General features: G+C 40.2%; 1 long non-coding RNA gene across 1 annotated transcript in view; it reads right to left on the bottom strand.

Annotated features, from left to right (window-relative positions):
- LOC126065721 (uncharacterized) overlaps positions 1-27431 on the bottom strand; it is a 91943-nt gene that overhangs the window by 5735 nt on the left and 58777 nt on the right. The window lies entirely within an intron of this gene.

The following is a 27431-nucleotide window of genomic DNA, read 5'->3' as shown; positions in this document are numbered from 1 at the left end:
ATTCCATCCTTAATGTCTTCTATAATCCAGTCTTTTTTTGAGCAGTGTATTCTTCAGTTTCCAAGTGTTTCATTTTTTCCCGTTTTCCCTGTTGTTGAGTTCCACTTTTATGGCCTTACAGTCAGAAAAGTCTAATTTTCTACTAATCTTTAAAATGACAAAAAAAAAAAAAAAAAGATTCTAATGTAAACCCTGCCATAAAGAAGAGGCCTCCTTCCACTCTCACAGGCCCCCTCCTACCTCCTCTGGACACTCTTTAATCCCACCCTGGGCCCACTCTCCTTCCCACCAAAAAAAAAACAAAACCAAAAACAACTGCCACTAAGATGATACTGACTCACAGCAACCTTACTGGACAGAGTAGAACCGCCCCATAGAGCTTCCAAGGAACGGCTGGTGGATTTGAACTGCTGACCTTTTGGTTAGCAGCCGAGCTCTTTACCACTGTGCCAGCAGTGCATCCCACCAAACATGCCTGATTCTCCCTACCTGTCCTCTATTCCTGCCCCCCTCCACAGTCGGCACACTCATCTTCCTCTCCTCCTAGACTTGGAACCTGTACCCATCCACCCGCCCCTTCCTCCCCACCCTGGACTGCCTCGGGCTTTCTTACCAAGGTCCCCGAGATTGCTGGACCTGAGGCATATCATGCTGACCACCTCTTTCACTCAGGATTCTCTCTTGCCTTGAAATTTTCCTATGACAACTCTCTCTGGCCTCCTTCCTTCACCCAACACACCCTGATCCACAGCCTGCATTCCCAGTGGCACCTCCAGCTCAACGCCTGATCCAGACAGCAGCCCTTCTGACTGTCCTATTTTTGTTACTAGTACAATCACTATTTTCCATGTTGGAATCCTCATGGTCTCAAGGGTCCCTTTTCCTTTCTAACCCTTGTATCTGATCAGATCCTCCAGTCTGAATCCTTCTCCTCATTCCTGTCTCAGACAGCCATCCCCTTATTCCACTCAGTGGCCACCACCCTCATTCAGACACCAACTGGGTTTCCCACCTCCTGCCTCATCCTTCCCTGGTCCCTCGGCCTAGGCTGCACGGGGTCCTAAAGTGCCCCTCTGATAGTGCCATCTGACTTCTCAAGCACTGTCTCCCCAGTTCCCAAACTTGGGGCTCTCTGTGATCTGGCTCAATCCTCCCTGAAGCCTTAGTCACTCATCCAGCTACCGTCACTAGTCCTTAAACCACAACGGACACCTGTTATCCTCTTAGGTCCCTATGTGGCACAAATCGTTTGCTCGGGGCTACTAACTTAAAGCTTGGTGGTTTGAAGCCACCCAGCAACAACATGGAAGAAAGGCATAGCAATATGCTTCCACAAAAATTAAGGCCAAGAAAACCCAACGGAGCAGTTCTACTCTGTAACACATGTGGCCGCCACGAGTTGGAATCGACTCGACGGCAAGAGGTTTGGGTTTCTTTTTTTCGCTTTGGTCATCCCCTCAACACCTTCAGCCTCTTTTTCTGTCTCCTATAACCCCATACTGGTCAGGATCCAGCCCAATCACTTCTCCCTCTATCATGTTCCTCCACTCCAAGCAGTCATACTACCACCAGCGTCTGGCTCCTTGAGGCCTGGAGCTGTATCTCACACACATCTCTCAGCCCTGTGACCAGTGGTATCACATGACACCAGGCACTTAGCCTTGGCTTCCTCATCAATACCAAGGAGTCAAGAGAACCTCTTTTTCCTGCCTGAGGGCTGACTGCTATAAAAGCTCCCCAACCTGGATCCTCATCCATTGTGAGCACAGCAGCCCCTTTGACCCCTTGGGAAGGGATGGATGGAACTGACTCCATAAACACCTACTCCAAGAAGAAGGTAAGTAAAGCGGGAAGGCCACCTCCTTGGGCAGGCAATGCATATTTATCAAGTTCAATTTAAGGAACTAAGCCAAGTGCCGAGAGGAGTGTGAAGAAAGATGAAACCATTCTCTGCTCTGAAGGAGCACAGCACAGAGCCCAGGATACACCACCCAGGGAGTCCATGATAGCCATGAGCTCTACATTTTGCGTAATTAGCTTTTCAGGCTCTTTGCTTCGACAGTTTCTCTTCTCTGGTCAACTTTGCAGAGCAGCTTTTCCTGATCACGTCATCTCCCCTCCCACTCCATTCCACTGCCTTCAGAGCACTATGATCTGTTAGTCCGTCTCCCTGTTCCAGAATGCAAGTTCTGTGAAGGCAGGGACCTCGGCTGTCTTATTTGCACCTATAGGCACAGAGCTTAAAAGAGTTTCTGGCAACCCATAACAAAAGAAGAGATTGAAAAGGTAATCAAAAAACACCCAATAAAAAAAAGCCTGGGTCTGGATGGCTTCACTGCAGAGTTCTACCAAACTTTCAGAGAAGAGTTAGCACCACTACTACTAAAGGTATTTCAGAGCATACAAAGGAGGAAATACTACCAAACTCATTCTATGAAGCCACCATATCCCTGATATCAAAACCGGGTAAAGACACCACAAGAAAAGAAAATTATACACCTATATCCCTCATGAATGTAGATGCAAAAATCCTCAACAAAATTCTAGCCAATCGAATTCAACAACATATCAAAAAACTAATTCACCATGACCAAGTGAGATTCATACCAGGTATGCAGGGATCGTTCAACATTAGAAAAACAATTAATGTAATCTATCTAAAACAAAAGACAAGAATCACATGATATTATCAATTGATGCAGAAAAGGCATTTGACAAAGTTCAACACCCATTCATGATAAAAACTTTCAGTAAAATAGGAATACAAGGAAAATTCCTCAACATAATAAAGGGCATTTATACAAAGCCAACACTCAACATCACCCTAAATGGAGAGAGCCTGAAAACATTCCCACTGAGATCAGGAACCACTCAAGGATGCCCTTTATCGCCACTCTTATTCAACATTGTGCTGGAAGTCCTAGCCAGAGCAATTAGGCTAGATAAAGAAATAAAGGGCATCCAGATTGGCAAGGAAGAAGTCAAAGTATCTATTTGCAGATGACATGATCTTACACACTGAAAACCCTAAGGAGTCCCCCAGAAAACTACTGAAACTCATAGAAGAGTTCAGCAGAGTATAGGGATACAAGAGAAACATACAAAAATCAGTTGAATTCCTCTACACCAAAAAAAAGAACATTGAAGAGGAAATCACCAAATCAATGCCATTTACACTAGCCCCCAAGAAGATAAAATACTTAATAAATCTTACCAGAGGTGTAAAAGACTTACACAAAGAAAACTACAGTATGCTTCTGCAAGAAACCAAAAGAGACGTACACAAGTGGAAGAACATACCTTGCTCGTGGATTGGAAGACTTAACATTACAAAAATGTCTATTCTATCAAAAGTGATCTATACATTTAATGCAATTCCAGTCCTAATCCCAACGACATCCTTTAATGAGATGGAGAAACAAATCGACGACTTCATACAGAAGGGAAAGAGGCCCCAGATAAATAAGGCATTACTGAAAAAGAACAAAGTGGGAGGCCTTACTTTACCTGACTTTATTTAATACCCCCACAGTAGTCAAAAAGCCTCGTACTGGTACAACAACAGATACATGGACCAATGGAACAAAATTGAGAATCCAGACATAAATCCATCCACATATGAGCAGTTAATATTTGACAAAGGCCCCAAAACAGTTAAGTGGGGAAAAGACAGTCTTTTTAACAAATGGTGCTGGCATAACTGGATATCCATCTGCAAAAAAATGAAACAACACCCATACCTCACTCCATGTACAAAAACTGACTCAAAATGGATCAAAGATCTAAATATAAAATCTAAAATGATAAAGATCTTGGGAGAAAAAATAGGGACAACGTTAGGAGCTCTAAAACATAACATAAACAGTACACAAAACATTATTAAGAATGCAGAAGAAAAACTAGATAACTGGGAGCTCCTAAAACTCAAACACCTATGCTCATTCAAAGACTTCACCAAAAGAGTAAAAAGACTACCTACAGACTGGGAAAAAGTTTTTAGCTTTGACATGTCTGACCAGCACCTGATCTCTAAAATCTATATGATACTGCAAAAACACAAATAACCCAATGAAAAAATGGGCAAAAGATATGAATAGACACTTCACTAAAGAAGACATTCAGGTAGCTAGCAGATATATGAGAAAATGTTCACAATCATTAGCCATTAAAGAAATGCAGATCAAAACTACAATGAGATTTCATCTCACTCCAACAAGGCTGGCATTAATCCAAAAAACAAAAAATAATAAATGTTGGAGAGGCTGTGGAGAGATTGGAACACTTCTACACTGCTGGTGGGAATGTCAAATGGTACAACCATTTTGGAAATTGATTTGGCGCTTCCTTAAAAAGCTAGAAATAGAACTGCCATACGATCCAGCAATCCCACTCCTTGGAATATATCCTGGAGAAATAAGAGCCTTTACACGAACAGATACATGCACACCCATGTTTATTGCAGCACTGTTTACGACAGCAAAAAGATGGAAGCAACCAAGGTGCCCACCAACGGATGAATGGATAAATAAATTATGGTATATTCACACAATGGAATACTACACATTGATAAAGAACAGTGACGAAGCTGTGAAACATTTCATAACATGGAGGAACCTGGAAGGCATTATGCTGAGTGAAATTCGTCAGTTGCAAAAGGACAAGTATTGTATAAGACCACTATTATAAGAACCTGAGAAATAGTTTAAACTGAGAAGAAAACATTCTTTTGTGGTTACGAGAGGGGGGAAGGAGGGAGGGTGGGAGAGGGGCATTCACTAATTAGATAGTAGATAAGAACTACTTCAGGCGAAGGGAAAGACAACACACAATACAGGGGAGGTCACCACAATTGACTAAACCAAAAGCAAAGAAGTTTCCTGAACAAACTGAATGCTTCAAAGGCCAGCGTAGCAGGGGCGGGGGTCTGGGGACCATGGTTTCAGGGGACATCTAAGTCAATTGGCATAATAAAACCTATTAAGAATACATTCTGCATCCCACTTTGAAGAGTGGTGTCTGGGGTCTTAAACGCTAGCAAGCAGCCATCTAAGATGCATCAATTGGTCTCAACCTACCTGGATCAAAGGAGAATGAAGAACACCAAGGACACAGGTGATTACAACCCCAAGAGACAGAAAGGGCCACATGAACCAGAGACTACATCAGCCTGAGACCAGAAGAGCTAGATGGTGCCCGGCTACAGCCAATGACTGCCCTGACAGGGAACACAACAGAGAACCCCTGAGGGAGCAGAAGAGCAGTGGGATGCACTCCCCAAATTCTCATAAAAAGACCAGACTTAATGGTCTGACTGAGACTGGAAGGACCCCAGTGGTCATGGCCCACAGACCTTCTGTTGGCCCAGGACAGGAACCATTCCGAAACCAACTCTTCAGACAAGGATTGGACTGGACAATGGGTTGGAGAGGGATGCTGGTGAGGAGTGAGCTTCTTGCATCAGGTGGACACTTGAGACTAGGTTGGCATCTCGTGCCTGGAGGGGAGATGAGAGGGTGGAGGGGGTTAGAAGCTGGTGAAATGTACACGAAAAGAGAGAGTGGAGGGAGAGAGTGGGCTGTCTCATTAGGGGAAGAGTAATTGGGAGTGTATAGCAAGGTGTATATGGGTCTTTGTGTGAAAGACTGACTTGATTTGTAAACTTTCACTTAAAGCACAATAAAAATTATTAGAAAAAAATCTGCCTCAAGCATTATGCTCTTTTAAGAGCTACCTATATGGGATCAAGCTGATAAGAGCAACTCAAAATATTAGATAAGAACCTTAGGGGCAGTGAGTTTATGTTAATGAGGGAGGAACAATTCAGAAAAAGAGGGTGAGAATCGTTTATAACTGGAAGACATGTAATCAAGGTCACTAAATTGCACGTGTAGAAACCATTGAATTGATGTATGTTTTGCTGTAATATTCTCAACAACAACAAACAAAATAAGTAAAATCTGGAAAAATAAAAAAAGAGGTCTATTCCATGAAAAGCCCCTTCTCAATGACAAGACTTTACCAGCCACAATGGAGAGAATCTGTGAGGCCCCTTGACTTTACTCTCGTGCTTTCACAGCGTCCCCTGTGTAACCAGTCCTGGTGTAGGAAACAGTACACTTGCCCTTCTTCTTTTTTTTTTTAATACTTTGAGTCTTTATTAAAATGTTAAGGGAGCTTGTTTTTACATCATTAGGTATAATAGTGTGAAATATGAAATTATCCAAAGGTTCAAACGGAAATATTACACCTTATAATACTATAAAGCAATTACAAACAGCTGTTATAAATGTAAAAAGGTGTGTAACATACAAAGTTAACAGAAAATGAGAGAGTATAAAACTATCAACACAAACTATTTTCCAAACACCTCCGTAAAATACATATGCAAATACACTTGCTCTTCATAGCTCATCTGTATGTACTTAAGTCACCTATTTCAATCACTGTACAAATACTCCCCCCCCCCCTTTTTTTCTAATACGGTTTCATTCATTTTGGTCTAAAACCTTTAAAACACACTTAGATCCTCTACTTGTCAACAATCTATACAAGACCATCCTTACAGCCACATAACAGTAAAAAGAGAATAAAGCCTTAAAATTATACCACTTTGGTTTCATAATTTCACATTTCCCTATGCAAAAAAGAAAACAGTACTCAACATTGTATAAGAGCTGATGCAATTCATATTAACATTGAGAAAGAAAAAAAAAAAAAGAAACAAAGAGCAGCCCAACCATCCAGAAGCTGGCCGGGCACTCACAACCAGGCTTTGTTATTCTCCTAGTGGACACAGACATCTCAGAGAATAACCCACCTCAGACAAGGTCTCTCTGAGACCTTGAAAAAGTGACACAAAGCAAGGCCAATTCATAATTTCATCTAAGTATAGACAAAACAAGATTACCGTGCAACCCACAAAATACAAAACATCTCCCTCTCTCAACTAAAATGAGGGACTGCTACTTCTTTACCAATCACAGCTTTACCCTTGCTCTTGTCTGTACTCCCTTGTAGATAAGATTTATTGACATACCTAATCATAAAATTACCCCCACTTTCTGACAGCATCCAATCTAGAACAAACTTCTACTTCTTTAGGCCTTTTCTCAAATCTTTCAACCAAATTCCAAATCCTATGAAAGGTTGTTTATTACACCCTCTTACTGAAACATCCCACAGTCCCCATGGCGCATGGTTTCCTTTGTTGCAACAAGTAAAACCAACTTGTTCAACTTCAGCTGTGTCACAGGTGGTCTTTGGCTGCAGGGGAATGACAGCATCTAAATACCATGTTCTATCTATACCTCTCTCATCCCCAAAACATCCCCCTATCAAAGAGTCATGGATACATTGTTAAAGAAAACTGTACAGGAGAACCAGGAAGACTAAAATGCAGGTCATTTTGGAGACCTGCTGAAAAGAGCAAACAGCAAAAACAGACTAGATAAGGCCTCTCAAAAGTACTGCTACGAGATCTTCCATATGGAGGGGAAACCAAGGTGACATATAGGGAGATACAAGTTAGGTTTATACTTAGAAAAATAGGGGTAAATATTAAGGTCACAACAAAGAAGACTAACAATCCCATACTTCAAAATAAAAACCAAGATAAACATAAAGGCTCAGCAAAAACAAATTCAACTACAATGATAAAGAGGAACACACAATTTACAAAGAAAAACTTTTCAGCACAAAAAAGTAAGTGGAAAAATGATACTGTCAACAACAAACAAAAAAAAGGCATCAAAATGACAGCACTAAACTCATACCTATCTATAATTACACTGAATGTAAATGGAGTAAATGCACCAATAAACAGAGTTGCAGATTGGATTAAAAAAAAAAAAATCCAGCTATATGCTGACTACAAGAAACACACCTTAGACTTAGAGACACAAACAAACTAAAACTCAAAGGATAGAAAAAAACATATCAAGCCAACAACAATCAAAAACTAGCAGGAGTGGCAATATTAATTTCTTACAAAATAGACTTTAAAGTTAAATCCACCACAAAGGATAAGGAAGGACACTACATAATGATTAAAGGGACAATTTACCAGGAAGATATAACCATATTAAGTATTTATGCGCCCAATGACAGGACTGCAAGATACATAAAACAAACTCTGATAGCATTGAAAAGAGAGATAGACAGCTCCACAATTATAGTAGGAGACTTCACACACCACATTCGGTGAAGGACAGGACATCCAGTAAGAAGCTCAATAAAGACACAGAAGATCTAAACGCCACAATTAACCAACTTGACCTCATAGACGTATACAGAACACTCCACCTAATAGCAACCAAGTATAATTTCTTTTCTAGTGCACATGGGCACATGGAACATTCTCTAGAATTGACCACATTTTAGGTCATAAAGCAAGCCTTTGCAGAATTGAAAACAGTGAAATATTACAAAGCATCTTCTCAGAACATAAGACCATAAAACTAGAAATCAGTAACAGAAAAACCAGGAAAGAGAAATCAAATACTTGGAAACTGAACAATACAGTGCTCAAAAAAGACTGGGTTATAGAAGACATTAAGGAGGAAATAAAGAAATTCAAACAATCCAATGAGAATGAAAACACTTCCCAGCAGAAACTTTGGGACACAGCGAAAGCAGTGCTCACAGGTCAATTTATAGCAGTAAGTGCAAACATACAAAAAGAAAAGCCCAAAATAGAAAAACAAAAAACTGTCCCTACAACTTGAACACATAAAAAGAGAGCAACAAAAAAAAAAAAAAACACTCAGGCACCAGAAGAAAACAAATAATAAAAATTGGAGCAGAATTAAATGAATTAGAGAACAGAAGAACAATTGAAAGAGTTAACAAAACCAAAAGCTGGTTCTCTGAGAAAACTAACAAAATTGATAAACCATTGGCCAAACTGACGAAAGAAAAACGGGAGAGGAAACTGACCCAAATAAGAAATGAGAAAGGCAATATCACAACTGAAATTAAAAGAATTATATCAGATTACTACGAAAAATTCTACTCTAACAAATTTGAAAACCTAGAAGAAACGGATGAATTCCTAGAAACACACTACCTACCTAAACAAACACAAACAGAAGTAGAACAACTAAATAGAACCATAACAATAGAAGAGGTTGAAAAAGCAATCAAAAAACTCCCAACAAAAAAAAAAAGCCCTGGCCCTGACAGCTTCATTGCAGGTAACACCACTACTGCTAAAGGTTTTAGAGCACAGAAAAGGACAGAATACTCTCAGACTCATTCTATGAAGCCAGCAAACCCCTGATACCAAAACCAGGTAAAGACACCACAAAAAAGGAAAATTACAGACCTATATCCCTCATGAACTTAGATACAAAATTCCTCAACAAAATTCTAGCCAACAGAATTCAACAACATATCAAAAAATAATTCACCATGACCAAGTGGGATTCATACCAGGTATGCAGGGATGGTTCAACATTAGAAAAACAATGTAATCCACCATGTTAATAAAAGACAAGAACCACGACTTTACCAACTGATGCAGAAAAGGCATTTGACAAAGTCCAACACCCATTCATGATAAAAACACTGACAACAAAACAGGAATAGAAGGAAAATTCCTCAACATAATAAATGGCATTTATACAAAGCCAACAGCCAACATCAGCCTAACTGCAGGGACTCTGAAAGCATTCCCCTTGAGAACAGGAAACAGACAAGGATGCCCCTTAAAAAAAAAAAATCTTATTCAACATTGTGCTGGAGGTCCTAGCCAGGGTAATTAGGCTAGATAAAGAAATAAAGGGTATCCAGATGGGCAAGAAGTAGTATAAGTATTCTTATTTGCAGATGACATGATCTTATACACAGAAAACCCCAAAGAATCCTCAAAAAAACTGCTGAAACTAACAGAAGAGTTCAGCAGAGCATCAGGACACAAGATGAACATACGAAAATCAGTTGGATTCCTTTACACCAACAAAAAGAACAGCGAAGAGGAAATCACCAAATCAATACCATCTACAGTAGCCCCCAAGAAGATAAAATACTTAGGAATAAATCTTACCAGGGATGTAAAAGACTTATACAAAGCAAACTATAAGACGCTACTGCAAGAAACCAAAAGAGTCCTACATAAGTGGAAAAACATACCTTGCTCATGGATAGGAGGACTTAACGTCGTAAAAATGTCTATTCTACCAAAAGCCATCTATACGTACAATGCAATTCTGATCCAAATTCTCCCAACTATACTTTTTTTAAATAATTTTTATTGTGCTTTAAGTGAAAGTTTACAAATCAAGTCAGTCTGTCACATATAAGCTTATATACACCTTACTTCATACTCCCACTTACTCTCCCCCTAATGAGTCAGCCCGCTCCCTCCTTCCAGTCTCTCCTTTCATGATGGTTTTGCTAGTTTGTAACCCCCTCTACCCTCCCATCTCCCCTCCAGACAGGAGACGCCAACACAGTCTCAAGTGTCCACCTGATACAAGTAGCTCACACTTCATCGGCATCTCTCTCCAACCCATTGTCCAGTCCCTTCCATGTCTTATTAGCTGTCTTCGAGAATGGTTCCTGTCCTGGGCCAACAGAAGGTTTGGGGACCATGACCGCCGGGATTCTTCTAGTCTCAGTCAGGCCATTAAGTCTGGTCTTTTTATGACAATTTGGGGTCTGCATCCCACTGATCTCCTGCTCCCTCAGGGGTTCTCTGCTGTGCTCCCTGTCATGGCAGTCATTGGAAGCAACCAAGGTGCCCACCAACAGATAAATGGATAAATAAATTATGGTACAGTCACATAATGCAATACTACGCATCGATAAAGAAAACTGACGAATCTATGAAACAATTCATAACATGCACAATTCTGGAAGACATTGTGCTGAGTGAAATCAGTTAGTTGCAAAAGGACAAATATTGTATAAGACCACTATTATTAGGACTGGAGAAACAGTTTAAAAAGAGAAGAAAATATTCTTTGATGGTTATGAGAGGGGGAGGGAGTGAGGGAGAGAGGGAAAGGGGCTTTCATTAATTAGATAGATGAGTTTTATTTTAGGTGAAGGGAAAGACAACACACAATACAGGAGAGGTCAACACAACTGCACTAAACAAAAAGCAAAGAGGTTTCCTGAATAAACTGAATGCTTTGAAGGCCAGTGTAGCATGGGCAGGGCTTTGGAGACCATGATTTCAGGGGACATCTAAGTCAATTGGCATAATAAAATCTATCAAGAAAACATTCTGCATCCCACTTTGGACAGTGGCATATGGGGCCTTAAACGCTAGCAAGCAGCTCTCTAAAAAAAAAAAAAAAAAGACGCATCAGTTGGTCTCAACCCGTCTGAAGCAAGGAATAATGAAGAACACCAAAGACGCAAGGTAATTACGACCCTAAGAGACAGAAAACACCACATAAACCAGAGACTACATCATCCTGAGACCAGGAGAACTAGATGGTGCCCAGCCACAACCTGTGACTGCCCTGACACGGAACACAACAGAGAACCCCTGAAGGAGCAGGAGAGCAGTAGCATGCAGACCCCAAATTCTTGTAAAAAGTCCAGCCTTAATGGTCAGACTGGGAGTAGAAGTAGCCCAGAAGCCATGGTCCCCAGACATTCCGTTAGCCCAAGACAGGAACCATTCCCAAAGCCAACTCTTCAGACAGGGATTGGACTAGAATATGGGATGGAAAACTACACTGGTGAAGAATGACCTTCTTGGATCAAGCAGACACATGAGACTATGTTGGCATCTCCTGTCTGGAGGGGAGACGAGAGGGAAGGGGGGGTCAGAAGCTGACCAAATGGACACCAGGAGAGAGAGTGGAGGGAAGGATTGCTATGTTTCATTAGGAGGAGAGCAATTACGAACGTATACCAGGGTTACGTAAATTTTTTTTATATTTATTGTGCTTTAAGTGAAAGTTTACAAATCAAGTCAGTTTCTCACACAAAAACCCATATACACCTTGCTACACACTCCCAATTACTCTCCCCCTAATGAGACGGCACTCTCTCTCCCTCCACTCTCTTTTCATGTCCATTCTGCCAGCTTCTAACCACCTCCACCCTCTCATCTCCCCTCCAGGCAGGATATAACAACATAGCCTCAAGCGTTCACCAGATCCAAAAAGCTCACTCCTCACCAGCATCCCTCTCCAACCCATTGTCCAGTCCAATCCTTGTCTGAAGAGTTGGCTTCAGGAATGGTTCCTGTCCTGGGCCAACAGAAGGTCTGGGGGCCATGACCACCGGGGTCCTTCTAGTCTCAGTCAGACCACTTAGTCTGGTCTTTTTATGAGAATTTGGGGAGTGCATGCCACTGCTCTCCTGCTCCCTCAGGGGTTCTCTGTTGTGTTCCCTGTCAGGGCAGTCATAGGTTGTAGCCAGGCACCATCTAGTTCTTCTGGTCGCAGGTTGATGTAGTCTCTGGTTCATATGGTCCTTTCTGTCTCTTGGGTTCGTAATCACCTTGTGTCCTTGGTGTTCTTCATTCTCCTTTGATCCAGGTGGGTTCAGACCAATTGATGCATCTTAGATGGCTGCTTGCTAGCATTTAAGGCCCCAGACGCCACTCTTCAAAGTGGGATGCAGAATGTTTTCTTAATAGGTTTTATTATGCCAATTGACTTAGATGTCCCCTGAAACCATGGTCCCCAGGCCCCTGCCCCTGCTACGCTGGCCTTTGAAGCATTCAGTTTATTCAGGAAACTTCTTTGCTTTTGGTTTAGTCCAATTGTGCTGACCTCCCCTGTATTGTGTGCTGTCTTTCCCTTCACCTAAAGTAGTTCTTATCTACTACCTAATTATTGAATGCCCCTTTCCCACCCTCCCTCCCCCCCGCCTCGTAACCACAAAAGAATGTTTTCTTCTCAGTTTAAACTATTTCTCAAGTTCTTATAATAGTGGTCTTATACAATATCTGTCCTATTGTAACTGACTAATTTCACTCAGCATAATGCAATCTAGATTCCTCCATGTTATGAAATGTTTCACAGGTTCCTCACTGTTCTTTATCGATGCGTAGTATTCCATTGTGTGAATATACCATAATTTATTTAACCATTCATCTGTTGATGGGCACCTTGGTTGCTTCCATCTTTTTGCTATTGTAAACAGTGCTGCAATAAACATGGGTGTGCATATACCTCTTCGTGTAAGGCTCTTATTTCTCTAGGATATATTCCAATGAGTGGGGTTGCTGGATCGTATGGTAGTTCTATTTCTAGCTTTTTAAGGAAGCTCCGAATCCATTTCCAAAGTGGTTGTACCATTTGACATTCCCACTAGCAGTGTGGTAGTGTTCCAATCTCTCCACAGCCTCTCCAACATTTATTCTTTTGTGTTTTTTGGATTAATGCCTGCCTTGTTGGAGTGAGATGAAATCTCATTGTAGTTTTGATCTGCATGTCTCTAATGGCTAATGATCATGAACGTTGCCTAATGTATCTGTGAGCTACCTGAATGTCTTCCTTAGTGAAGTGTGTATTCATATCTTTGGCCCAGTTTTTCATTGGGTTATTTGTCTTTTTGCAGTTAAGTTTTTGCAGTTATCATGTAGATTTTAGAGATCGGGCACTGATCAGAAATGTCATAGCTAAAAACTTTTTCCCAGCCTATAGTTAGTCTTTTTACTCTTTTGGTGAAGTCTTTGGATGAGCATAGGTGTTTGATTTTTAGGAGATCCCTGTTATCTAGTTTTTCTTCTACATTCTTTATAATGTTTTGTACACTGTTTATGCCATGTATTAGGACTCCTAACATTGTCCCTATTTTTTCTCCATGATCTTTATTGTTTTAGATTTTATATTTAGGTCTTTGATCCATTTTGAGCTCATTTTTGTACATGGAGTGAGGTATGGGTCTTGTTTCATTTTTTTGCAGATGGATATCCAGTTATGCCAGCACCATTTGTTAAGAAGACTGTCTTTTCCCCATTTAACTGTTTTGGGGCCTTTGTCAAATATCAACTGCTCATATGTGGATGGATTTATGTCTGGGTTCTCAATTCTGTTCCATTGGTCCATATATCTGTTGCTGTACCAGTACCAGGCTGTTTTGACTACTGTGGTGGTATAATAAGTTCTAAAGTCAGGTAAAGTAAGGCCTCCCACTTTGTTCTTCTTTTTCAGTAATGCCTTATTTACCCGGGGCCACTTTCCCATCCATATAAAGTTGGTGATTTGTTTTTCCATCTCATTAAAGAATGTCGTTGCGATTTGGATCGGAATTGCATTAAATGTATAGATCGCTTTTGGGAGAACAGACATTTTTATAACGTTAGGTCTTCCTATCCACGAGCAAGGTACATTTTTCCACTTACGTTACCTCTTTTGGATTCTTGCAGAAGTGTACTGTAGTCTTCTTTGTATAAGTCTTTTACACCTCTGGTAAGATTTATTCATAACTATTTTATCTTCTTGGGGGCTAGTGTAAATGGCATTGATTTGGTGATTTCCTCTTCGATGTTCTTTTTCTTGCTGTAGAGGAATCCAACTGATTTTTGTATTTTGTCTTCTATCCCGATACTCTTCTGAACTCTCCTATTATTTTCAGTAGTTTTCTGGAGGATTCCTTAGGGTTTTCTGTGTATAAGATCATGTCATCTGCAAACAGAGATACTTTGACTTCTTCCTTGCCAATCTGGATGCCCTTTATTTCTTTATCTAGCCTAATTGCCCTGCCTAGGACTTCCAGCACAATGTTGAATAAGAGTGGCGATAAAGGGCATCTTTGTGTGGTTGCCGATCTCCAGGGGAATGTTTTCAGGCTCTCTCCATTTTGGGTGACGCTGGCAGTTGGCTTTGTATATATACCCTTATGTTGAGGAATTTTCCTCCTATTCCTATTTTGTTGAGAGTTTTTATCATGACCAAGTGTTGAACTTTTTCAAATGCCTTTTCTGCATCAATTGATAAAGTCGTGGTTCTTGTCTTTTATTTACATGGTGGATTACATTAATTTTTTTTCTAATGTTGAACCATCCCTGCATACCTGGTATGAATCCCACTTGGTCACGGTGAATTATTTTTTGATATGTTGTTGAATTCTATTGGCTAGAATTTTGTTGAGGATTTCTGCATCTACATTCATGAGGGATATAAGCCTATAATTTTCTTTTCTTGTGGTGTCTTTAACGGGTTTTGGTATCAGGGATATGGTGGCTTCACAGAATGTGTTTGGGAGTATTCCGTCCTTTTCTATGCTCTGAAATACCTTTTGTAGTAGTGGTGTTAACTCTTCTCTGAAAGTTTGGTAGAACTCTGCAGTGAAGCCATCCGGACCAGGGCTTTTTTTTTATTCGGAGTTTTTGATTACCTTTTCAATGCCTTCTTTTGTTATGGGTCTATTTAGTTGTTCTACCTCTGTTTGTGTTAGTTTAGGTAGGTAGTGTGTTTCTAGGAATTCATCTATTTCTTCTAGGTTTTCAAATTTGTTTGAGTACGGTTTTTCATAGTAATCTGATATGATTCTTTTCATTTCAGTTGGGTCTGTTGTAATATCGCCCATCTCATTTCTTTTTTGGGTTATTTGCTTCCTCTCCTGTTTTTCTTTTGTCAGTTTGGCCAGTAGTTTACCAATTTTGTTGAGTTTCTCAAAAAACCAGCTTTTGGTCTTGTTAATTCTTTCAATTGTTTTTCTGTTTTCTGTCTCATTTAGTTCAGCTCTAATTTTTATTATTTGTTTTCTTCTGGTGCCTGTGGGTTTCTTTTGTTGCTCTCTTTCTATTTGTTCAAGCTGTAGGAATAATTCTTTGATTTTGCCCCTTTCTTCTTTTTGGATGTGTGCATTTATTGATATAAATTGGCCTCTGAGCACTGCTTTTACTGTGTCCCAAAGGTTCTGACAGGAAGTGTTTTCATTCTCATTGGATTCTCTGAATTTCTTTATTCCATCCTTAATGTCTTCTATAATCCAGTCTTTTTGAGCAGGGTATTGTTCCGTTTCCAAGTGTTTGATTTCTTTTCCCTGCTTTTCCTGTTATTGATTTCCACTTTTATGGCCTTACGGTCAGAGAAGATGCTTTGTAATATTTCAACGTCCTGGATTCTGCTAAGGCTTGTTTTATGACCTAATATGTAGTCTATTCTAGAGAATATTGCATGTGCACTAGGAAAGAAAGTGTACTTGGTTGCTGTTGGGTAGAGTGTTCTGTGTATGTCTACGAGGTCAAGTCGGTTGACTGTGGCATTCAGATCTTCTGTGTCTTTACTGAGCTTCTTTCTGGATGTCCTGTCCTTCACCAAAAGTGCTATGTTGAAGTCTCCTACTGTTATTGTGGAGCTGTCTATCTCACTTTTCAATGCTGAAAGAGTTTGTATCTTGCAGCCCCACACTGGGTGCGTAAATATTTAATGTGGTTATATCTTCTTGGTGTATTGTCCCTTTAATCATTATATAGTGTCCTTCCTTATCCTTTGTGATGGATTTAACTTTAAAGTCTATTTTGTCAGAAATTAATATTGCCACTCCTGGTCCTTTTTGATTGTTGTTTGCTTGATACATTTTTTCCCATCCTTTGAGTTTTAGTTTGCTTGTGTCTGTAAGTCTAAGGTGTGTCTCTTGTAGGCAGCATACAGGTCGATCTTGTTTTTTAATCCATTCTGCCATTCTCTGTCTCTTTATTGGTCCATTTACATTCAGGGTAATTACGGATAGGTATGAATTTAGTGCTATCATTTTGATGTCTTTTTTTGTGTGTTGACAGTTTCTTTTTCCCACTTGATTTTATGTGCTGAGTAGATTTTCTTTATATAGTGTCCTTTCCTCATATTTGTTGTTGTTGACTTTGTTTCTGCAGAGTCTGTATTCTTCCCTTATATTGTATTTTGATGAGTAGGATAGTTTGTCTCCTTTGTGGTTGCCTTATTATCTACCCTTATTTTTCTAAATTTAAAACTAACTTATTTCTTTGTATCATCGTATCTTCCTCTCCATATGGAAGGTGTACGATTACATTTCTTAGTCCCTCTTTATTATTTTAATGTTGTCTTCTTTTACATAATCACATTGCTGTTACCCTGTGTTGGGTTTTTTTTTTTTAATCTTGCTTTGTTTTTTTGGATTTCTCTGGTTTGACTTCTGGTTGCTCTGCCCAGTGTTCCAGTCTTGGGTTGATAGCTGATACTATTGATTTACTAACCAAAGAACTCCCTTTAGTATTTCTTGTAGTTTTGGTTTGGTTTTTACGAATTCCCTAAACTTGTGTTTATCTGGAAATGTCTTAATTTCACCTTCATATTTAAGAGACAGTTTTGATGGATATACGATTCTTGGTAGGCAATTTTTTTCCTTCAATTTTTTTAAAATATGTCATCCCATTGCCTCTTGCCTGCATGGTTTCTGCCAAGTAGTCCAAGCTTATTCTTATTGGCTCTCCTTTGTAGGTGACTTTTCGTTTATCCCTTGCTGCTCTTATAATTCTCTTTATCTTTGGTTTTGGCAAGTATAATATGTCTTGGGGACTTTTTTTTTAACATCTACCTTATGTGGAGTTCAATGAGCATCTTGGATAGATATCTTCTCATCTTTCACAGTATCAGGGAATTTTTCTGCCAACAAATCTTCAACCATTTTCTCTGCATTTGCTGTCATCCCTCCCTGTTCTGGTACTCCAATCACTCGTAGGTTATTTCTCTTGAGAGAGTCCCATGATTCTTAAGGTTTCTTCATTTTTTTTTAATTCTTCTATCTGATTTTTCTTCAAATATATTAGTGCCAAGTGATTTATCTTCAAGTTCAGAAATTCTAGCTTCCACTTGCTCAATTCTGCTCCTCTGACTTTTTATTTAGTTATTTAATTCTGTAATTTTATTGTTAATCTTCTGAATTTCTGATTGCTGCCTGTGTACGGATTTTTCCAGCTTATTAAACTTTTCATTATGTTCCTGAATAATCTTTCTAATTTCTTCAGTTGCTTTATCTGTGTGTTCCTTGGCTGGTTTTGCGTATTGCCTCATTTCCCTCCTGATGTCTTGAAGGGTTCTGTATATTAAACTTTTGTATTCTGCATCTGGTAATTCCATGAATGCAGTTTCATCTAGAAGATCCCTGGATTCTTTGTTTTGAGAGCCTGTTGAGGTGATCATGGTCTGTTTCTTTATGTGACAAGATATCGACTGTTGTGTCTGAGCCATCTATAAGTTATCGTATTAGTTTATGCTTGCTTACTGTGTCGTAGCTGCTTGCTCTGTTTTGTTTTGGTATACCCCTATGGGTTGCTTGAGTTAGCTAGTTTGATTATTTTTGCCTTTGGAGCTCTGGTGTTCTGTTCCCAGCTGGCTAGAGCTGTTATCAGGTGTATCAGTCTCGGAGTCCATTCAATTTTCTTGTATGAGTTCAGCTCAGGTGTCCAGGTAGCTGATATCAAGTGTGTGGCACAGGCTCTGTCCTATAGCCTTAGAGGGGCAGGGGTGATTGGGTTATATACCGGTATCTGATTGCAGCAGAGGGTCATGCTCTGAACAAGGCAGGGGGCTAAGAACTGACCCCCAAGTGTCTCTGAGGAAAACGTGTCTCTGTTCCCTAGAGTGTGCTGGTGGGTGGGTTCTGCAGAGGGTCCGTGGGCACCCAAAGTTTTTTGGTTGTAAGGACTGGGAGGTACCAGTTATCTTTGGACCCCTGTTGCGGGTGGCTGGGTGACCTGAGTGGCGCTACCAGTCCTTAGGTCCCTGCTGTGTGTAGGTGAGGACCTTGTTTAATAGGCAATGTCAAACGTCAAACACCCATCTCTCCACTGCACAGCTGAAATGGTTGGAGTTTGCCAATAAGGGCCTATTCTCCTGAAATAGGCCCACACAGGTCCATGCAGAAGGGAAAGGTGCTCAAGGTCCAAGGACTCTTTATGCCTGGGCAGGAGCTGCTTTTGTCCTGAACTCCCCCAGTTAATGGAGCTAGCAAATTATCTTTTCCCCCCATTTGTAAATTTTTCCCTTCCCCAAGGCCAGGAGGATGGCTCTAGGTCCTCACCAGGGTCTATCTCAGGCCCAGGGAATGCAGAGGCTGAAGCCGGCCTGGGGGTGGGTGGGGGTGCGGTAAAATATACGCAAGTACTTAGCTTTTGCCGAGAGCGCCCTTCAGGTTCCGGAGCTGTGAGTGGGCTGTGTGGCTGGCTGCTGCTTCCTGAGGAAACTGCGGTGGAATACTATTACTAGCCCGCCGCCAATACCACTCCGGGAATGGTGCCTGAGGGCTCCCCGCGATTCCGGTCCAGTAATTCCTCTCCACTTCTGAACAGCCCCTTCCTTCCCCCACCCCTCAGTTCGTTGTCTAAGCTTTCCTTTGATGCTCAGGGCTCCCAGCTTGTCACAAATATACTCGTTTCACTTGTTTTTTTGGGTCTTTGTTGTAAAGAGGGCTCGATGGAGGCGTCTCTCTATTCCACCATCTTGGCTCCGCCTGTATGTAAATTTCTGTATGAGAGACTGACCTGATTTGTAAACTTGCACTTAAAGCACAATAAAAATTAATTTAAAAAAGTACTGCAACAACATAAAATGCAGAAAAGCAAGCACTACAAGGTGAATACGCCATCACAAACACACAAAGGATAAATGACAAATTTAAGGAAACAGAAAAGAATCCATAAAGTATAATAATTCCTCAATTAAGATTAAAAGTTTGCTTACACAAAACATTCTAAAAAATACCTTCACAAGATTGCATGGCAAGGGGGTAGAGTAGTTAACAGAACAAAGATCTTTTTGAGGGAAAACAAAAAAAAAGAGGATTCAGCAATGTCTTTTAAATAGAAAGGTCTTAACTTTGTTGGCCCAAAAAGTTTTTTCTTTTCAAGTAAGTCCACTTATACATAATCCTTTCATTTCCCCAATCAAGGCAATATAAAATGATTCTACATTCTCAAGGTAACTAAAAGGTTTTGAGCACCCAAGGTCCCCAGAGTTCAGGGAAATAAAGTACTATTTACAGTGTTTCGTAAGACAGGTATCTGTGGCTTCTACTGTGGGATGACTAGGAACACCATGTAAAGCAGGTCCCTTTGTCAAGGGCACCACACAGCACTACTGGGGAACAAGGCACAGTGTGGGCACTGACATTTCCAGAAGTAGAGCCCACGGGGAAGAGGTTCTGAGTGTTCTCTTCCTCTTGTATATTTGGCACTACAGGTGATGTCGCAAAGCAGCTCTGGTGCTCAGGGACCTCTCGTTGGCACACTCAAATCACAGCTTGGGCGAAACTTTTGGCATTACTACTACTGATGACACTTTGCTGTGAGTTACTGACACCTGTCTTACATTTAAGGTAACAAAGCAGCCAATGTGAGATAAAATTCTCCTAACATTCCCATCAGGCTTACCTGTCAGAGCTATCATCTTAGATTCCAGATTCATGATGGCACTTTCTACAGAGATAGGCCGTCTGATCAGGGCAGTTGGGTTAGTCATGTCAATAATCACTGCTTGAGCCTGCTCACCAACTTTCTCTCAAACACATATAAATTTATCAGATTCCATTGTCAGTGTGTTGAATCCAATGATGGATTAATTCCCAGGTTTTGGAGCTAAACTGCAATGAAGACTTGGTTAACGCAATTTTTTTTCTTTCTAAAGAAAAAATGAAGAAGAAGTTAAGCAAGAGTTTAGAAAAAAGTTACATTAAGTAAACATCTGAGGCAAACTCTGACTTGCCTTTCTGTACCTTTAACAGATACAGCGGATGGGTCAACAGTAACCTGTTAGTCAATCCTCAAGGAGTTTATAATCCTGCAGGCATGATGAGACACATACAAGGATAAGGAAAATACCAGGGCAGTGAAGAACACCATGAGTGGTACAGAAAGGAAGACACTAGGCTGGAGAGGGAGAGAGGCCCACAAACAAACAATATCAGAGAAGGCTTCACAGACAAGACCACTACTGAGGAAAGCCTTGCCAGGAATGGGGTCTTAGAGAGGTGAAGGTGGGGCAAGAGGAAGAGAAGGGGAGAAAACATAAAAACTGGTTTCTCCAAAAGGCAACAATAACAAAGAACCAGTCGATAATTTTTGCTTAAAACATTTCCCTACATATCATAAGTCTGTCTAAATCTGATTTAAATGAATTTCTAAGTCCATTTGAATACTACTTGGGAGTCTACAGTTAACAAAGCGACTAGGCCTCGTACGTATTCCAGAGGCAGAAGAAATGCATCTACTTGTGTAAACTGCAATTAAGGTATCTTTCACCAAAGGCCATTTTATACACAGTACCTGGCCTACATAAAGATCTATTAATAAGTTTCAGTGCAAAACCTTGAGAAAATACATAGCCATGAAATTTATACTGCCCTATTTTTTATTATAAGAAACCACGCGGCAGTGGTGGTTCAGTGGTAGAATTCACACCTTTCTTGCATGAGACTTGGGTTCAATTCCCAGACAATGCACTGTATGTGCAGCCACTACTTAACTGTCGGTGGAGGCTTGAGTGTTGCTATGATGCTGAAGGGTTTTCAGTGGAGCTCCCAGACTAGGACAGATGAAGAAGAAAGGCCTGGTGATCTACTTCCAAAAACCAGTCAGTAAAAACCCTATGTATCTTAATGGTCTGATCAGCAACCAATCATGGGGATGGTGCAGGACCAAGCGGCGTTTTGTTCTGTTTTGAATGGGGTTGCCATGAGTCAGGGGTTGGACTCCATGGCAGCTAACAGCAGCCATATAAAGGAGCCATTCTTATTTCTATAAATCCCCATGTCCCAACCTACAAGGTACTTTTATTTCTCAACTTTGTTCCGCTCAACCCAAACCTAACTGCTACCAACTTGATCCTTTAACATCTGGTGGTGTAAACAGTTAAGTGCTTGGCTGCTAACCAATAGCTTGGCAGTTCAAACCCCCCAGTGGCTCCGTGGGAGAAAAACCTGGCCATCTGCTTCCGTAAGGATTACAGCCAAGAAAACCTTATGGTGCAGTTCTACTCTTCTCACTTGGGGCCATCATGAGCCGAAAACAACTCAATGGCACCAAGAACAACAATCTTGTATTGTACAGGCTTATGCTAGCAACAAAGATCATGCACCATTTGTTTAAAAATAACCACCATCCTTTGGAAGGGGTTCAGATGAGTCTGTTAATACTGCTAGCATAATTTTTTTACTCTATCATTTTTCTTTTGATATAGACATGAAATCTTTAAAAGCAGGGACTGTATCTTATTTGTCTTTTGTAACACAGACAATAACACCTATTGGAAATTTCAGTCACTGAGTGGAACAGGCTCCACCACAGCATATCACCTCATCTGATCTCTCCATTAACCCATGAGGCATATACATTATACAAAATTTACACTTGTATAAAACAAGGCTTTTCAGTTAAGAAATCTTTCTAATGTCACAAAGCTGACTTATGATGGAGACAGGTATGAATAAAGCCTGTGTTCTGAAGCACAATACTGAGTTGTTCGAATTTCATATTTCATTTTAACACAGGAAAGATGAACTAAGTGGTGATTATATGCAAGTGAGTCCACCAAAACAAACAAAAAACACATATAGTAGCAAAAAACATTTAACAACAAAAAAACCAAAACATTCTTTCATAATTGTAGTGAAATAATATTCTTTTAAAATACAACCTCCTTGTCAATACTTCCATTACTACAATGAAGTCCCTTCACATTCCAGCCTAGGGTTATACCAGAAAAAGAAAAAAAAGATGCACACAGTGGCCCAGTGCTCACAAGGAGCCACACACACACCAGCATCTCTAGCCATGGCAGGAGCAGTCCTGGCTCTGTGTATGAATGGAACACCACAACAGGAACCCTCCAAAGGATGTCAGGAAGAGACAACATGGACCCTAAAGTACTAGATCATCATTCTCGCCAAGCTTAGTCTCCTGCAGGCTTATCCAACAATGTCTAAGATCGTAAATCCCTGGAAGATGTGGGTCAAATTAGCTTTATTTACTCTGTAATTGATTTGAAAATCCCAGAAAATGGAAGTGTATCAATGCCACAGATGGCACAATATTCAAACAGAGAGCAGTCGGAATCCAGAAGACTGCTGCATTTGAGTTTCATACCCCAGATTCTACAACATTATCAATCAAACGACTTGGGAGCCTTTTGAAAAGAAAATCATGAATACCAGGGTGTCAACATGGTCACTAAAAAGTCATGCTAAGCCAACCTTATTTTCTTGGGGTCAAGCAAATGTGGCAGGTTACATCTTCATTTCACAAAGCACTTGGCTTAGCTTTGCTGAGGTAGCTGGAAGTAGCTTTCACAGCCAGTAATAAATCCTCATTCCGAGCCCTCTATCTGTGGCACTCCTATGGTATATGGAACTTTGCTTTTTATTATCTACATGTATCTTCTTTCTTTTCACACTCAGATTCAGTGCCTCCTAATCTGGAATTCTTCAAAGTATCTAGCACCTAAAAAGCCTAAATAACACACAAAACAGAAGAAGCTTGGACTAAGATGGAGAAGCTGAGGTGAGCTTGTACACATGCAGGTGCACAGCTGGACCATACTCCAAGGTACTGGCCATATATGCGACTGTCTACCTGATGACAGGCCACAGACTGTGTCCATCTTCTGCTACTCAATATTTTGAACAATTCCTCTAGTCAAAGTCACAGAAGGGGATGTTTTTAGTATCTGTTAAGGGTCTGCTTTGAGACTATCAATAGTCTAGGATAACAATCAGAATCTTTACATAACTGGAAGGACTATGAAATAAAAAATATAAATTTACAAAAATGCAAAAAAATACATTTGTATTAAATATAAAAAAACAGGATCAAGGTTTTACTCAAAATGAAGCAAATATTCAGAATCCAAAGAAGACCCACACATTGCAAATGGTTACATTGATTTTATCCAAACCAAGTGTATAAAACATTTGATCCATCAACAGATGAATGGGTAAACAAAATGTGGCGCAGCCATACAATGGAATATTATGCAGCCATATAGAGAAATGAAGTTCTGATACATGCTACAACATGGATGAGTCTGGGAAACATCATGCTGAGCGAAATAAGTCAGACCTGTACAGACCTGTACTGATTTCAATTATATGAAATGTCTAGAATAAGCAAATGCATAGGGATCAAAGTTTATTAGTAATTACTAAGGATGGAAGAAGATGGGACAAAAGAAGTTACTGCTTAAGGAGCACTGAATTTCTGTTAAGGGTGACAGAAAAACTGGGAAATGGATACTGGTGACCGTTACACAATACGGTGAATGTAATTAATGTCACTGAACTGTACACATAAAAATGGTTGAATTGGTAAATATATTTTTTAAGTAAATTAAAAAAAAAAATTGAGACAAATGAGGAAATTTTACATTGATAAGGTATTTGACCCCCACATATCTGTCAGTTTGTTGTACTGTGGGGGGCTTTTGTGTTGCTGTCATGCTGGAAGCTATGCCACCAGTATTCAGACACCAACAGGGTCACCCACAGCGGACAGGTTTCAGCTGAGCTTCCAGACTAAGACAGATGAGGAAGAAGGACCTGGAAGTCTACTCCTGAAAAGAATCTGCCAGTGGAAACCTTATGAATAGCAGTGGAACACTGTCTGATACAGTGGTGAAAATGAGCCCCCCAAGCTTTTGGGACCTCATTTGCTGATATGGCACAACTTAAAATGAGAAGAAACAGCTGCAAACATCCATTAATAATCAGAACCTGGGATGTATGAAGTATGAATCTAGGAAAATTGGAAATCATCAAAAATGAAATAGAATGCATAAACATTGATATTCTAGGCATTAGTGAGCTGAAATGGACTGGTATGGGTCATTATGAATTGGACAATCATATGGTCTACTGTGCTAGGAATGACAACTTGAAGAGGAATGGCATTGCCTTTGTTGTCAAAAAGAACATTTCAAGATATATCCTGAAGTACAACACTGTCAGTAATAATATCCACATGCCTACAAGGAAGACCAGTTAATATGACTATTATTCAAATTTACGCACTAACCACTAAGGTCACAGGTGAAGAAATTGAAGATTTTTACCAGCTCCTACAGTCTGAAATTGATCAAACATGCAATCAGGATGCACTGATAATTACTGGTGATTGGAATGCGAAAGCTGGAAACAAAAAGGACTGGTAGTTGGAAAATACGGCCTTGGAGACAGAAACGATCCTGGAGACTACATGATAGAATTTTGCAAGACCCACGACTTCTTCATTGTAAATGCCTTTTTTTTACCAACATAAACGGCGACTATACATGTGTGCCTCGCCAGACAGAATACACAGCAATCAAATCGATTATGTCTGTGGAAAGAGAAGATGGAAAAGCTCAATATTATCAGCCAGAACAAGGCCAGAGGCCAACTATGAACTGACCACCAACTGCTCATATGCAAGGTCAAGTTAAAACTGAAGAAAATTAGAACAAGTCAACAAAAGCCAAAGTATGACCTTGAATATATCTCACCTGAATTAGAGACTATCTCAAGAACATATTTGACGTCCTGATGATCGGAGACCAGACGAGTTGTGGAATGACATGAAGGACATCATCCAAGAAGAAAGCAAAAGGTCATTAAAAGACAAGAAAGAAAGAAAGAAAAGACCAAAACATATGTCAGATAAGACTCTGAAACTTGCTGTTGAACGTCGAGAAGCTAAAGGAAAAGGAAGAAATGATGAAGAACTTAACAGAGAATTTCCAAGGGCAGCTCGACAAGACAAACTAAAGCATTATAGTGACACGTGCAAACAGCTGGAGATAGAAAATCAAAAGGGAAGAACACGCTCATCATTTCCCAAGCTGAAAAACTGAAGAAAAAATTCAAGCCTCGAGTTGCAACAGTGAAGAATTCCATGGGGAAAATAGTAGTAACGCAGGAAGCATCAAAAAAAGATGGAAAGAATATACAGACTCATTATGCCAAAAAGAACTGGTCAATGTTCAACCATTTCAGGAGGTAGCATATGATCAGGAACCAATGGTGCTGAAGGAAGAAGTCCAAGCTGCAATCGAAGGCACTGGCAAAAAACAAGGCTCCAGAAACTGGCAGAAAATCAATTCAAATGTTTCAACAAACGGATGCAGTACTGAAAGTGCTCACTCTTCTATGCCAAGAGATTTGGAAGACAGGTACCTGGCCAATTGACTTGAAAAGATCTATATTTATGCCTATTCTCAAGAAAGGTGATCCAACCAAATGTGGAAATTATTGAGCAATATCATTAATATCATAAGCAAGTAAAATTTTGCTGAAGATCATTCAAAAGCGACTGTAGCAGTTATTGACAGGGAACTGCCAGAAATTCAGGCCAGATTCAGAAGAGGACGTGGAACCAGGGATATTCATTGCTGGACCCTGTCTGAAAGCAGAGTATACCAAAAAGATGTTTACCTGTGTTTTATTGACGATGCAAAGGTATTCAACTGTATGGATCATAACAAATTATGGGTAACACTGAAAAGAACGAGAATTTCAGAGCACTTTATTCTTCTCATGAGGAACCCGCACGTAGATCAAGAGGGAGTTGTTCAAATAGAACAAGGGGATACTGCATGGTTTAAAGTCAGGAAGGATGTGCATCAGGATTTTATCCTTTCACCATACCTGTTCAATCTGAGAAGCCAAGAGGCTGGACTTTATGAAGAAGATGGCATCAGGATTGGAGGAAGACCCATTAACAACCTCCGTTATGCAGATGACACAACACTGCTTGCTGAAAGCGAAGACCTGAAGCATTTACCGATGAAGATGAAGGATCACAGCCTTCAGTATGGATTACACTTCAACATAAAGAAAATAAAAATCCTCAAGGCTGCACCAATAAGCAACATCATGATAAACAGAGAAAAGACTAAATTGTCAAGGATTTCATTTTACTTGGATCCACAACCAACATCAGTGGAAGCAGCAGTCAAGAAATCAAGAGATGCATTGTGTTGTGCAAATCTGCTGCAAAAGACATCTTTAAAATGTTGAAAAGCAAAGATGTCACCTGAAGACTAAGCTAAGCCTGACCCAAGCCACGGTATTTTCAACTGCACCTTATGCATGCAAAAGCTGAACAAACAAGAAGGAAAACTGAAGAGCTGGCACCTTTGAATTGTGGTGCTGGTAAAGAATATTAAATGTTTTTTTTTTATGGGATGCCAAAAGAAGGAACATATCTGTCTTGGAAGAAGCACAACCAGAATGCTCTTAGAAGCAAGGATGGAAAGACTGCATCCTACATACTTTGGACATGTTATCAGGAAATATCAGTCCCTGGAGAAGAACATCATGTTTGGTAGTGTAAATGGTCAGGGAAAAAGAGGAAGACCCTCAACAAGATGAACTGACACAGTGGCTGCAACAATGGCCTTAAGCATGACAATTGTGAGCATGGCGAAGGACTGAGCAGTGTTTGCTCTGTAGTATACAGGGTCCCTATGAGTTGGAACAGACTTGACAGCACCTAACAACAACAACGTATTTGAGGAATTATTGACCTTTCT

The sequence above is a fragment of the Elephas maximus genome, chromosome 22, assembly GCF_024166365.1.
Source record: "Elephas maximus indicus isolate mEleMax1 chromosome 22, mEleMax1 primary haplotype, whole genome shotgun sequence".
In the NCBI taxonomy this organism is placed as follows: domain Eukaryota; kingdom Metazoa; phylum Chordata; class Mammalia; order Proboscidea; family Elephantidae; genus Elephas; species Elephas maximus.
This window is presented reverse-complemented; position numbering and strand designations above follow the sequence as displayed.